This window comes from Physeter macrocephalus, chromosome 2 (assembly GCF_002837175.3).
Source record: "Physeter macrocephalus isolate SW-GA chromosome 2, ASM283717v5, whole genome shotgun sequence".
Lineage (NCBI taxonomy): Eukaryota > Metazoa > Chordata > Mammalia > Artiodactyla > Physeteridae > Physeter > Physeter macrocephalus.
In genome coordinates, this window is record NC_041215.1 from 25,315,458 (window position 1) to 25,329,599 (window position 14,142).

The window sequence follows — 14,142 nt, forward strand, 5'->3', positions numbered from 1 at the left end:
TTGTGGCTCACGGGCTGTAGAGCGCAGGCTCAGTAATTGTGGTGCACGGGCTTAGTTGCTCCGTGGCATGTGGGATCTTCCCGGACCAGGGCTCGAACCCGTATCCCCTGCATTGGCAGGCAGATTCTTAACCACTGCGCCACCAGGGAAGCCCAAATTTTTTTTTTTTTTTGAAATTGTAAACCAGTATTATAATTTAAAGAATTTGAGCTACACTCTTTTTTTCCCCAAGAGATAATGGGATGTGTGTGTGTGTGTGGGAAAATTTACATTTTCTAGGGAACATGAAAAAAAAATTTCCTGATAGAGATAATAATTGAAATAGGCCTTTAAGGATAAGTAAAATATTGATAGGCAGAAATAAGACTAATGTACCAGGTGAGAGAACAGTGGGAGGAAATAGGTGGGAAGTGTAAAGGTAGAATTTGGGTATGTGAGGTTAGATGTAGTACAAGGAAGTAGTAATGTTTGAGATGGTACAGAGAAGTAGTGAAATGTTTGATATGATACAGGGAAATAGTGAAAGAGTCTGATATATGGAAGGTGCTCAGTAAGTGCTTCTTGGGTTGAATTAAAGTAGAAAGATGTTGGAGCTGGATTATGGAAGCCTGGAAGGCCTTGAATTCTATACTAACTTTGTTCATGTTGTAGGTAGTATGAAGCCACAATCTGTTATAAACCAGGTTTATGAAGAGTAGGAAGTATATTTGATGACTTCTTTATGGTGATTTATGATGATAAAAAAATAATAGCTGACAGTCATATAGTGCATACTATGTGCCGTACACTGTTCATTTGATTGCATTACATATATTAATTCATTTTATACCTAACCCTATGAGGTAGTTACTGTTATTCTCTTTTACAGATGAAACTGTGACACAGAGTGTAAATTACTTGCCAGAGATCACATAGGTAGCATGATAAACTATACTGTTAGTTCTTTCTCTGGTTTGATTGTGTGTGTAATTGCTTATGCTTTAGGGAGACAGTACAAACCAGCATTGACTGGAGGCTGATAGATACTTAAGTTCAAATCTAGCTTTGCTATTTCTCTGAAGTGGTTTCTTCTCTAAGTTGCAGTTTCCCAATATGTAAAAAGAGATAGAACAACCAGGGTAATGATAAATATTAGGGATAATGTAAAGTGCATAGCAAAATAATTGGCATACAGTAAGTAATGGCGGCTCTAGTTATTATTAAGGGTGTTGAAAGTAATTAATTACTTATTTCACTATTAGTGTTTTCATTTCTATGCTGACCGCTTTGCTATGTACAGAAAGCTATGGCATGGTTTTATACTTGAAGCTTACAGTTAAGTTACAGAGATGAAACTAATGTATGTGAAATAATTAAGGATGGCGTTTTATTTTATTTATTTATTAAAATATCTTACAATTTTATTTGTCAGTAAAGCTGGGGAGAAAAGTCAATGGATAATTATAATAACCTAATTGAGGCAGAACATCTAATGGTCAAAGCATTCCAGAATGAATGTTGAGTCATCTCCTCAGGCAAAGAACCATGAAGAGCTGAGTGTTGGGTGAGGACAAGGGTGTTGAAAGAAGGTGATTATAAATACCAGTAATGTGACCTGCTGCACAAACCAGGACTGAAATAGTATTTTTTTTTCCTGGTTATGTAGGCATTGCCAACATTTTTTTAAAATGAATTTTTATTGGTGTACAGTTGCTTTACAATGTTGTGTTAGTTTCTACTGTACAGCAAAATGAATCGGCTATACATATATCCCCTCTTTTTTGGATTTCCATCCCATTTAGGTCACCACAGAGCACTGAGTAGAGTTCCCTGTGCTAAAAGAGTAGGTTCTCATTGGTAAGGATGGCATTTTAGTATTTAGTTGTTTGGGGAGATTAATAAGGGCTGTAGTATTCGGAGGTTGGTTTATGAATTTTATCAGATCCTTGGAAAAGTGTAAATAGGATTTGATAGATGGAAGGATAGGAAGACTGTCAGGGTAAGATGTGTAAGCTAACTTGAAAGCTTTAGGATGACAGGATGTCTTTTGTTCAGTCTCCAAGTTATGGCCTCATGCATAGTATTTAATAATGCCCAGCAAGTATTTTATTGATGAAGGGAAGTCAGGAAGGAGTTTCAAAATATTTGAGGGAGGGATCAGTTAGGAGATTGCCCTACTGGGAATTGAGGTATTCCTATTGGGAGCTTTGGGACAGCAAGTATTTTATTTATTTATTATCCTGCCTTATTTCAGAAGGAGTTTAAATGGGACACAATTGTTTGGAATGATTTGATGGGCAGTTGATTGTGTAGGTCATTAAGCAGAAGACTGATAAAAGTTAAATTTATGCAGTATTAGTCTGAGTCTAGTATTTTATTTTATTTTGTTTTTAACAGCTCTATTGAAATATAATTCACATACCATAAAATTTACCCTTTTAAGTGTATAATTGAGTGATTTATAGTATATCACCAGGTTGTGCAACCATCTCCACAGTCAATTTTAGAACATTTTTATCACCCCAAAAAGAAACTTCATACCCATTTGCAGAAACTCTCCATTCTCATCACCCTCAACGCTTGGCAACCACTAATTTACTTTCTATCCTTGTGGATTTGCCTATTTGTCTCTTTCATATAAATGGAGTTATGCAACTTGTGGCCATTTGTGACTGGCTTCTGTCGTGGGATGAGTATTGACTGCTGTAGTCTACATGTTTAGTGGTGGATGCTTGGACTGGTTAGTAGCAAAGAGGTTGGGAAAACATCGCCAAGAGTCTTTGAAAGAATAATTATGGGAGTGGATAGAGGGAAAAAAGGAGGACTCTGGATAAAGGAAAATGACCTGGGGAAAGAAATGAATGTTTACTGAATACTTAGTGAGTGCCATCCACTGTTATCTTAATTGTCATGACTGCCTTGCAAATTTGGTTTTATTCCTTAGGAATAAAGTCTATAATCACAAGACAGTAAACGGTGGAGCAAACATTTCACTCATGATTTTCTGATTCTGTGGTCCATGTTCTTTCCTCCCTAAGAGTGAGAAGGAATTATTAGATTTTAAGTTTTAGATCTGGAAGAACTGGGAGAATATTTCTGTTGACATTTAGGAATCCAGGTTCTTCCACTCAACAGTCTTGTCAGTCTTTTTGTGTTAAACAGTGACTTTCATGTAATGAGAAGAACATTGGAGGGAACTGGAAATGGAAATGCTTTTTTAAAAATTGCTAGTTATCTTTATAGCTAACATTCCCTGTGAATTAGCCGTTACATTCTTGTGCTAAAAGTTCCTCACACTACAAGTACGAAGAAAACTATGTATAGCTAAGCTGAGAATTGAGGTATCATGAAAGTTGGCATTGGGATTCATTTGTAGACCTCAGTTTTCACTTAAAATTTGAAAATTACATGCTTGTTATGTAAAAATCTCTATGTGTGCTTTACTTTGTTTTTATAATATGTTAGGGTGGAAGATGGTCATTCATATTGAGATAAAATTCTTTCAACTTTAAATTAGTGGTCTCAACACCAAGAAATTTTGGAAAATGGGTTGTACTAAATTATTAAGGTTCTATCCACCCTAAAGTTCTAGGGTCTTATATTCATTTTGTTGTATGGTTTAAAATTGTTGAAACATTGAAAGTTAAAACTCTACTGCTGTTTCTCCCTTAGGTAGTCTATAGAGTCACACACCATATTTAGTGTAATAGCTTTGGTACATATTTGTTCTTTTCTGGAATGATTTTTGTCCTAGCTTTTTATTCCAGTTCATTTTTGAAATGTAGTTTTTTTTTTTTTTTTAAAGATTCTGTTCTCATTTAGTGGTTCAATATCTGTAATTTATTGGGATCTTCAAGTAGTTTTTTGCTGTGGTAAGTTTTTTCAAAGCAAAAAGAAAAGTGAACCATTGTATTAAATAAAAAAGTACTCTGTCAAATCAACTACATGCTTTCAATAAATAAACATGAATTTGCAGAATTAAAAATAATATCCAACATGAGGGATGCTACTGCTTTTAACTGGTTTTACTACTTAAAAATATTCTTTCCATAAATAAATTTCTTCCTTTTAGAAAGGTATACTGAATAATATAACATATACCCCTATTTATCAGAATCATTACCTGGTAATGATTCATTTCTTTTTGTTTTTTAAGAATGAAAGAACATTATAAATGGCTCTCCTCAAATCTACTTTCCCCCCTGCCCAGAGGCAGTTAGGACCACAATAAAGTAACCATTTCTTGTATAAATTTTTTTTTTTTTTTTTGCTGTTCATTTTCCCTCTCTCCTAACTTTATTACATTTCCACTAGTGTTCTGCTAATCACTTTGATAACTTCAAAAGTGCTTTTGAATTCTCTCCTTTACTGTATTCCTTTCTCAAAGCAATTTCCAACTTTGCCGACCAAAACCAGCATTGTAGATCTTTTCTCATTGCTACCACAGTCCAGGGTGATTTTCTGTATATTTATCTTGCTTCCCTAGGCCACAAAGAAAAAATTTGGTTTAGTTTTTCAAAGTATTATATTGCCCTTATGAATTTCATAAACTTAGGATAGCTTTGTCTTTTTCATTTTATGGTCTCTTTTTAAAGACCACTTAGAAAATGACACTTTCGTATTTAAGTATAGGAAAGCATAAAGAAGTGACATAGATTCATGATTTCACTACCCAGATAACCCAATGACATGTTTTAAATTAAAGTAACATACATGCCTCTTTATGCATGAATTATCTCTGGAATACATAAGTGATTGCCTCTTGGGTTAGCAATGGGGTGGCTAGGAGATAGGCCTGGTAGGGAAACTTACTTTAGTACTTTTTATGTGGTAGGGAAACTTACTTTAGTACTGCTTCTTGTTTTATTTGTTAAAATTTTTATCATGGGCTAATGTTACCTATTCAAAAATTCTTTTAAAAAATAATTTAGTGCACGGTTAGACCATTTAAGACAAGTGTTAATCTGAAAACCAAAATTCTCCCATCCTGCTATCTGTAGATAATCAGAATTTACTATTACTTGTGTAGACTTCCAGAAGACAAAGTGTATATATATGCTAGCATTATATAATAGAATTATTCTTGTGTAGTTTTATCTTTTCTCTACATATATATGTAAATTTTTGTTTACAGTTGACATAAAAATATTTGATATGAAAGTATCAAGGTAGTCACAAAATGTATTTTCCCTTTTAAGGACTAGATTTGAAAGTATTCTCGAGATATTTCAAAGTAATAAAGGGTAGTGTAATTAATATTAAAAATAGACACATGTGTACATAGGCAGGAAAACACATACACACACACACCATTTATTAAGGAACAGCAAGTTGGAAGGTATTAGGACTGTACTAATTTTGCCTGGGAATCATACTATGAAAATCACATGTGTCCAATAGGACTGGTGAAAATGGAAGATTTGAAAAGGGCCTTTGAGGAAAAAAAGGATTAGGATAAAATAAAACAAAAGCAACAATGAAAAGAAGGATGGAGCATTTATATTTTGTAAGAGCTAGGATTTATGTTTTTTGTTCCTGAACATAATTATCAAGGCTTTATAAAAGTGATTCTTTCTACTTCAGACATAACAGAGTATATTGCAGGGGTTGAGGATTATGAAAGTGAATTGTGGGCACTTAGATGAGTCTGGGAAGGGAAATAGGGATCAGACCATACATAGCATGTTGAGGAGTAGTCTTCCAACCAGTGAAATTCATTGAGGTGTTCTAAAAAGTAGAGCCTTGATTTTTGTACTATTAAACCATGCTTGACGTTAAACTGTTAATAGGCACGTGTACATTTAAGATTGTTATGTCTTCTTGATGAATTTATCCTTTTATTATAAAATTTCTCTTTATCTCTGGTGTTAACTCTTTTTCTTAAAGAAGTTTCGTCTGGTATCAATACAGCCACTTCAGAATTACGTTTACTATTTGCCTTCCATCTTTCTTCATTCTCCATCTCTAAAGTGCATATCATGCAGACAGTATATAGCTGGGGCTTTCTTCCTTTCTTCTTTTTTCCTTTCTCCTCTCTCTCTCTCTCTTCCTTCCTTCCCCCCTTTTAATTGGAGACTGTAGTATATTACATTTAATGTAAAAATTGGTATAGTTGAATTTTGGTATACCATTTTATTTATTTTTTTACTTAGAGTTAATAATTTAAAACTTTATGCAGAGTAGAAACCATGCATCTCTGTAGATCTGTTAACTCTCTTGACACTCCCTCTACCCTACTGTCGTTGTATGCTATAGTTACCATAGTTATTACATCTGCATATGTTATAACCCCACAAGATAATTTGATTTTTGCTTTATTTATTTATTTATTTATTTATTTTTGTGGTACGTGGGCCTCTCACTGTTGTGGCCTCTCCCATTGCGGAGCACAGGCTCCGGACGCGCAGGCTCAGCGGCCATGGCTCATGGGCCCAGCCGCTCTGCGGCGTGTGGGATCTTCCCGGATCGGGGCACGAACCCGTGTCCCCTGCATCGGCAGGCGGATTCTCAACCACTGTGCCACCAGGGAAGCCCTGATTTTTGCTTTAAATAGTCAAAAGTATGTTAAAAAATTAAGCAGAAAAAAGTCTCATTTACCTAGCTGTTTCCCATTTCTGATGTTCTTCATTAATACCACAGTTTCCCTCTGGTATCGTTTCCCCTCAGCCTGAAGAACTTTATTTAGCTCAGGTTTGATGGCAGTGAGTTTTCTTTTCTTTTTTCCTTTTTTAAAATAGATCTTTATTGGAGTATAATTGCTTCACATTACCATGTTAATTTCTGTTGCACAACAAAGCGAATCAGCCATATGCATACACATGTCCCCACATCTCCTCCCTCTTGAGTCTCCCTCCCATCCTTCCTCTAGGTCATCGCAAAGCACCAAGCTGATCTCTCTGTGCTGTGAGGCTGCTTCCCGCCAGCCAACTGTTTTACATTTGGTAGTGTATATATGTTGATGCTACTCTCACTTCACTCTCCCACCCCATGTCATCGAGTCCATTCTCTATGTCTGTCTCTTTATTCCTGCCCTGCAACTAGGTTCATCAGTACCATTTATTTATTTATTTATTTTTAGATTCCATGTATATAATCCTTTGTATTTCTGCAGTGTCAGTTGTGATTTCTCCTTTTTCATTTCTAATTTTATTGATTTGCGTCCTCTCCCTTTTTTTCTTAATGAATCTGGTTGAGGGTTTATCAATTTTGTTTATATTCTCAAAGAACCAGCTTTTAGTTTTATTGATCTTTGCTTTCTTCATTTCTATTTCATTTATTTCTGCTCTGATCTTTATGATTTCTTTCCTTCTATTGACTTTGTTCTTCTTTCTCTAGTTGTTTTAAGCATGTGGTTAGATTGTTTATTTGAGATTTTTCTTATTTCTTGAGGTGAGATTGAATTGCTATAAACTTCCCTCTTAGAACTGCTTTTGCTGCGTCCCATAGGTTTTGGGTCATCGTGTTTTCATTTTTATTTGTTTCTATGTAGTTTTTTATTTCTTCTTTGATTTTTTTCAGTGATCTCTTGGTTATTTAGTAGTGCACTGTTTAGCCTCCATGTATTTGTGTTTTTTACAATTTGTTTTCCTGTAATTGATTTCCAGTCCCATAGCATTGTGGCCAGAAAAGATGCTTGATAGAATTTCAGTTTTCTTAAATTTTCCGAGGCTTGATTTGTGACCCAAGATGTGATCTATCCTGGAGAATGAGTTTTCTTTTATTTGAAAAATGTCTTTATTGCACTTTCATTTTTGAAGGATATTTTTGCTCTTAAAAAAGATTTCTGGGCTGACTGTATTTGCACCTCCTTCAGACTTAAAAAATGTTATTCTACTGTCTTTTGGCCTCTATAGTTTCTCATAAGAAGGTGCTAGTAATTTGAATTTTTGTTTCCTGTTAATGAGCCATTTTTCTCTGGCTGCTTTCAAGATTTTTCTTTATCTTTGATTTTCAGTAGTTTGATTATGTTGTGCCTAGGTATGGTTTTCTTTGGATTTATTTTGCATCTCTGTCTCTCTCCCCTCCTTCTGGAACCTATGTCACCTTTCAGATATTGTTCCCCAAGTCTCTGAGGAGCTATTCTTTTCACTTTGTGTCTCTCTTTTAAATTTTTTTCCCCTCTCTTGTCAGACTGAATGATTTTTACTGATCTGCCTTCAAGTTCACTGATTATTTCCTCTGTTCTGCTGTTTAGCTCATCCAGAGAATTTTTTATACCTGACATTGCATTTTTCAGTTCTGTAATTTCCATTTGTTCTTTTTAATAGTTTTAGAGTTTCTGTGATATTTACTATTAGTCATTACTATTTCATTGTGACAGTCACAGCTGCTTTCAAGTCTTTATCTGATAATTCCAACATTGTGTCATTTTGTCTTCTGTTGAATGTCTTTTCCTTAGAGAATGGGTTACATTTTCCTGATTCTTCATAGATGGAATAATTTTGGTTTGTATGAATATATCAAGCCTTGCTTATATGTTTTCTTGATGAATATACACTGTGCTTCCAGTTTTGGGCCATTATGAATGATGCTCTTATGAACAAATGTTTACACTTCTTTGTGGGGACATATTTTCTTTGGTGTATACCTAGAAGTAGAATTGCTGGGTCATATGGTAAGTGAATGTTTAAGTGTTTTCCAAAGTGGCTGTTTTATTTACAAATGATTTTGGTTATTTTCTATCATTCCAACTAGGAATGTATGAAATTTACCTCAGTATACTTTTAATTTGCCTCTTTTTTTCTTTTTTTACCCCACAGAGTTGAGCATCTTTTCATTTATAGCCACTTATATTTCTTTTTCTTTGAATGGTTATTGTCTTTTACCTTTCACTCTTCCTTTCTTCCCTCCTTTATTTCCCTCTCTTGTTGACATCACCTTTTAGATATCCTTTATATATTAAGGTGATTAACTCTTTGTCTCTGAGTGCAGATAATTTTTCTCTTTTGGTCATTTTTATTTTGGCTACTTTTGGTATGTTTTTGTGAAGAAGTTTTAAATATTCACATAATTGGAGTATCAGTCTTTTTTTAATGTCTAGATTTTGAATTATAGTTACTAAGACTCCCCTATTCCAGGGTTATAAAGAAGTTATCCTGCATTACCTTTTAAAGTTTATGGTTTATTTCCCGATCCTGTTATAATATTTCATCCATTTAGATTTATTTTGTTTTAACATGTACGATATGTACAGAATTTAATTATCTTCCCCAGTAGCTGTCAAGTTTACATAGCTTTTTAAGAAAATTGTTGTAAAATATACACAACATAAAATTGACAGTTTTAACCATTTTTAAGTGTACAGTTTAGTGGCATTAAGTACATTCACAACTATCACCACCATTCTTCTTCAGAACCTTTTCATCGTCCCAAACTGAAACTCTGTACCCATAAAACAGTAACAACCATACCCCACCTCCATCCCTGGCAGCCACCATCCTGCTTCTGTCTCTGTGAATTTGACTATTTTAGGTGCCTCATGTAAGTGGAATAATATAGTGTTTGACCTTTTGTGATTGGCTTATTTCACTTAGGATGATGTCCTCAAGGTTCATTCATATTGTATGTAGCATGTGTCAGAATTTCCTTCCTTTTGAAGGCTAACTCATATTCCATTGTATGTATATACCACATTTGTTTATCCATTCGTCTGTCAGTGGACCCTTCCGTTGCTTCCACCTTTTGTCTATTATGCATAATGTTGCTGTGAACATTGGTGTACAAAAATCTGTTGAAGCCCCTGCTTTCATTTTTTTTTTGGGGGGGGGGTATATACCCAGAAACGGCATTGCTGGATTGTGTGGTAGTTCTGTGATTAATTTTCTGAGGAATTGCCATATTGTTTTTTGTAGCAGCTGCATCATTTTACATTCCTATCAGCAGTGTGCAAGGGTTCCAGTTTCTCCATATCCTCACTGATATTTTTGTTTGTTTTTGTTTTTGATGTTTTGGTAATAGCCATCCTAATGGATGTGAAATGGTATCTCATTTTGGTTTTGATTTGAATTTTCTTAATTATTATTAATGTTGAGCATCTTTTCATGTGCTTGTTGGCCTTTTGTATATCTCCTTTGGAGAAATGTCTATTCAAGTCCTTTGCCTGTTTTAAAAACTGGGTTGTTTATTTTGTTGTTGAGTTGTAGGAGTTCTTTATATATTCTAGATATTACTCCTTATCAGATATATGATTTGTAACTGTTTTCTTCCATTTTGTGGGTTGCCTTTGCACACTATTGATAGTGTCCTTTGGTACACAAAAGTTATTTATTTTGATGATGTTCAATTTACTTTTTTATGGTTGTTGTTGCCTCCTTGTGTCATGTCCAAGAAATCCTTGCCAAATTTAATGTCATAAAGCTTTGTCCCCTATATTTTCCTCAAAGAGTTTTATAGTTTTAGATCTTATATGTAGGTCTTTGATCCATTTTGAGTTAAATTTTGTATGTGGTATAAGATAAAAGTCCATGTTCATTAATTAATGGATATCCAGTTTTCCCAGCACCCTTTCTCGAAAAGACTATCCTTTCCCTATTTGAATGGTTATGGCACCCTTGTCAAAAATTATTTGACCGTATATGGGAGGATTTATTTCTGGGCTTTGTTCTATTCCATTAGTCTGTGTGTCTCTGTGTCAGTGCCACACAGCTTTTGTTACTGTAACTTTGTACTAAGTTTTGAAATCAGGAAGTGTGAGACCTCCAACTTTGTTCTTTTCCAAGATTGTTTTGGCTATTCATAGTCCCTTGAGATTCCATATGAATTTTAGGATAGATTTTCTCTTTCTCCCAAAAAACAGTGCTGGGATTTTGATAGCAATTGCATGGATCTGTAGATCAGTTTGAGTAAGTAACTTCCAAATGTGAACGTTCATCCCATGTCTAACTCCTATACTAAATAATCCAGTTATCCAAGTGGAAGATTTAAGAAAAATCCAAGCTGTTTAATCCCATGTTTAAAGCTTAAGGGGAGGAAAAGTTATAAAAGTGTCTACTAGCTGTCTGAAGGAAGAGTTTTTCTGAAGGTGCTACTGAACAATGAGGCCAAACAAACCAAACATTGGAGTTTGGAGCAGAGAAAGTTTTATTGCAGGGCCGTGTAAGGAGATGAGCAGCTTGTGTTTTACATGTTTTACCCCTACCCTTTACTTTTATACAAATATCACATAGTTGAACCATTGTTCTGTACCTTGCTTTTGTTCAGTTAACAATACGTTTTGGAGATTGTTCCATATTTGTACATGAGGAGCTTCTTCAATCTGTTTTTTAATAACTGCATAATATTCTGTAGTATAAACTAAGCATATTTAACTAGTTTGATGGCTGTTTATTTCCAGTCTTTTGCTATTATAAGCAAGATTGTCGCAAAAGCCTCTGTTATATGTTATTTTGTACATGTATGAATATCCCTGTAGGATCAATTTCTAGAAGTGCAGTTCCTGGTTAAAAGCTATGGGTATTTATAATTTTGATATAATTTTGAAAGCAGAGATGTTTAAATGAACTGAAACGATGGAATTTTGTATACTATTTACCCAAAGTGGAATCTCACTTTATAACAAATGGAAATCTAAGAATTAAATTCATAATTGCTGAGATATTTGTGAAATCCTTATGAAATTCTTTTTGTTTTTCAGGTATACAAAACTAGGATATGCTGGAAATACGGAACCACAGTTTATCATCCCTTCCTGTAAGTATTTCTTTTAAGTCACAAATAAGCTGATTTAATATCTTTTTCTTAATAAAGTAAAATAAATAATCATTTTTGACACTCTGTAAGATTCACTCCTTTAAAAACATGGTTTGCCAAGTTCTAAGCATGGCCTCATTTCTGTACCTCTGACCGTTCATTTCAGATCTCTGTTTAGCTCTTCATTTACCAGATCTGCCAAGTATCTTTTTAAAGACAAAAATGAATGAGCTGATAATTAAACAGTTTTCTGCTTTGAGGGTATTGCTGTTACTAATGTGTTTGTGTTACTATTAAGTAATGCATTCCCCATCACACGCCTACAAAGGCTATCCTTTGTTTTGTGGATGTGCTTGTTGGCATCCCTGACAAGAGCTCATGTTTCAAAATAAGGATGGCATCTCATCTTTAGAGATGTGGACTTCAGCTGTCTTCTAACATCTTATAACCATACTTATATTGTTTTTGTTTTATCTTATTTCTGTTAACTTCACTTTAGCTGACTGTCCACTTTCACTAGTTTGTCTTTCAGAAGTTTTTAAAAAATACTCTCACACTTGGTTTGTTAGAGCTCTTATTTGTTATCCTGGGCTATGTATGTGTTCTTTGATGAACCTGTTTTGGGCTTCTGACTTTTAGACAATTCACCTTTTTTTTTTTTTTTTTTTTTTTCGGTACGCGGGCCTCTCACTGTTGTGGCCTCTCCCATTGTGGAGCACAGGCTCCGGACACGCAGGCCCAGCGGCCATGGCTCACGGGCCCAGCTGCTTCGCGACATGTGGGATCTTCCCCGACCGGGGCACGAACCCATATCCCCTGCATCGGCAGGCAGACTCTCAACCACTGCGCCACCAGGGAAGCCCCAATTCACCTTTTGTACATAATGTAGTAACATTTCTGAACCACCTGACCTATGCCAAGTTACGACTTTAGCATATCAGATGATAAACCTTTTGAGCCATTCCTTGGTGGTGCTAACTTCTAGACAGTTCTAGTATCACTAGTATTAGACTGTTTGAATATTTTTGTGTATTCTTACTAATTTATGAAAATAAGGAAATGGAAAAATAAGCTGCTGCAGAGAATAGTGAAAGCAGCTTAGGATTCAAAATCTGTGAAGTTGAGAACAAGGTAGAAATTACTATGCTTGCCCCAAACTGCAGATCTTTAGTCTCAATTGGGTACTCATCAGACTTGAACAGGTTGATTGTTTTGTTGTAAGAACAAAATTAAAAATGTGTGAAGTGTGTGTCAAAATGGTCTTTAAAGGGGAGCTAGTACATATTTTTATTCACTCTCTAGAAACAAACCTATTTGACTTTTGCACTTCTGATACACTTTTGGTGTACTTCTCTAGGGATTATTATCTAATTCTTACTATCTAAGAATTTAGGCTGTTACCTAAGTCTAATTCTTTAATGCCTGGAATAGATTTTAGAGGACACTGATGCTCATTCATAGGAATATAGTGGTCTTAATTTGTAGTACTGTTGTCTTTTTCTTAATGTTTTAATCATGCATATTTGTTATCTACACTGAGGGGCAGATTTGCTTTTTTTTTTTTTTTTTTTTACTTTTGTCCCACATTTATATATAAATATATTGATAGTTTGTTGTTTAAGACCTTGACGACAAATATTGTCTCTATCGCTGACTAAAATAGAAGTACTTTTGTGGACTTGACATTAGTTATATTTGAGTTTAGTATTATACCACTGTGTATGGTTGTATTAGTTATATTTGAGGTTAGTATTATACCACTGTGTATGGTTGTATTAGTTTCCCAAGGCTGCCGAGACAAAGTACCAAAAACCAGGTGACTTAAAACAACAGAAACTTACAGTCCTGGAGAAGTCTGAAATCAAGGTGTCAGCAGGGCCAAGGTCTTGCTGACAGCTTTAGGGGAGACATCTTCCTTGCCTCTTAAAGCTTCTGGTGTTTGCTGACAGTCCTTGATGTTCCTTGGCTTGTATATTCATCACTCCAGTCACATGGCTGCCCTGTGTGTCTTCACATTGTTTTTCTTCCATGCGTGGATATGTCCAAATTTCCTATTTTTATAAAAATACCAGTCATTGGATTATAGCCCATCCTGCTAACCTCACTTTAACTTGAAAGACCCTATTTCCAAATAAGGTCACATTCTGAGGTACTAGAAGTTAGGACCTAAACATATCTTTCTGGGGGTATACAATTCAACCCATAAAATGCTGATTTTGTAATCTCTTAATTTATAATCTTTTATAAAGCATTATGTTGTGATTAAACGTTTATTTCAGGAGATTACTGATAATGTTAATTCTCATCCTTGTAAAATTTGGTTTTGTTTATGTTCTTAAGTGGCTGTGTTCAGTCTTTGTTGGAAGCCCATATAATTTTAAACTTTTTTTTTTAGTAATTTTTTTTTTTTTTTTTTTTGCGGTACGTGGGCCTCTCACTGTTGTGGCTTCTCCCGTTGCGGAGCACAGGCTCCGG

General features: G+C 34.8%; 1 protein-coding gene across 2 annotated transcripts in view; it reads left to right on the top strand.

The window, feature by feature from the left end:
- LOC102984528 (actin related protein 3) overlaps positions 1–14,142 on the top strand; it is a 42,326-nt gene that overhangs the window by 10,475 nt on the left and 17,709 nt on the right. The window contains exon 2 of one of the 2 annotated variants that reach the window (XM_028501033.2): positions 11,612–11,667. The exons of the other annotated variant lie outside the window; for it this stretch is intronic. The gene's annotated coding sequence lies outside the window, so the exon portion shown is untranslated. The remainder of the gene's footprint in view (positions 1–11,611; positions 11,668–14,142) is intronic. 2 annotated transcript variants of the gene reach the window in all.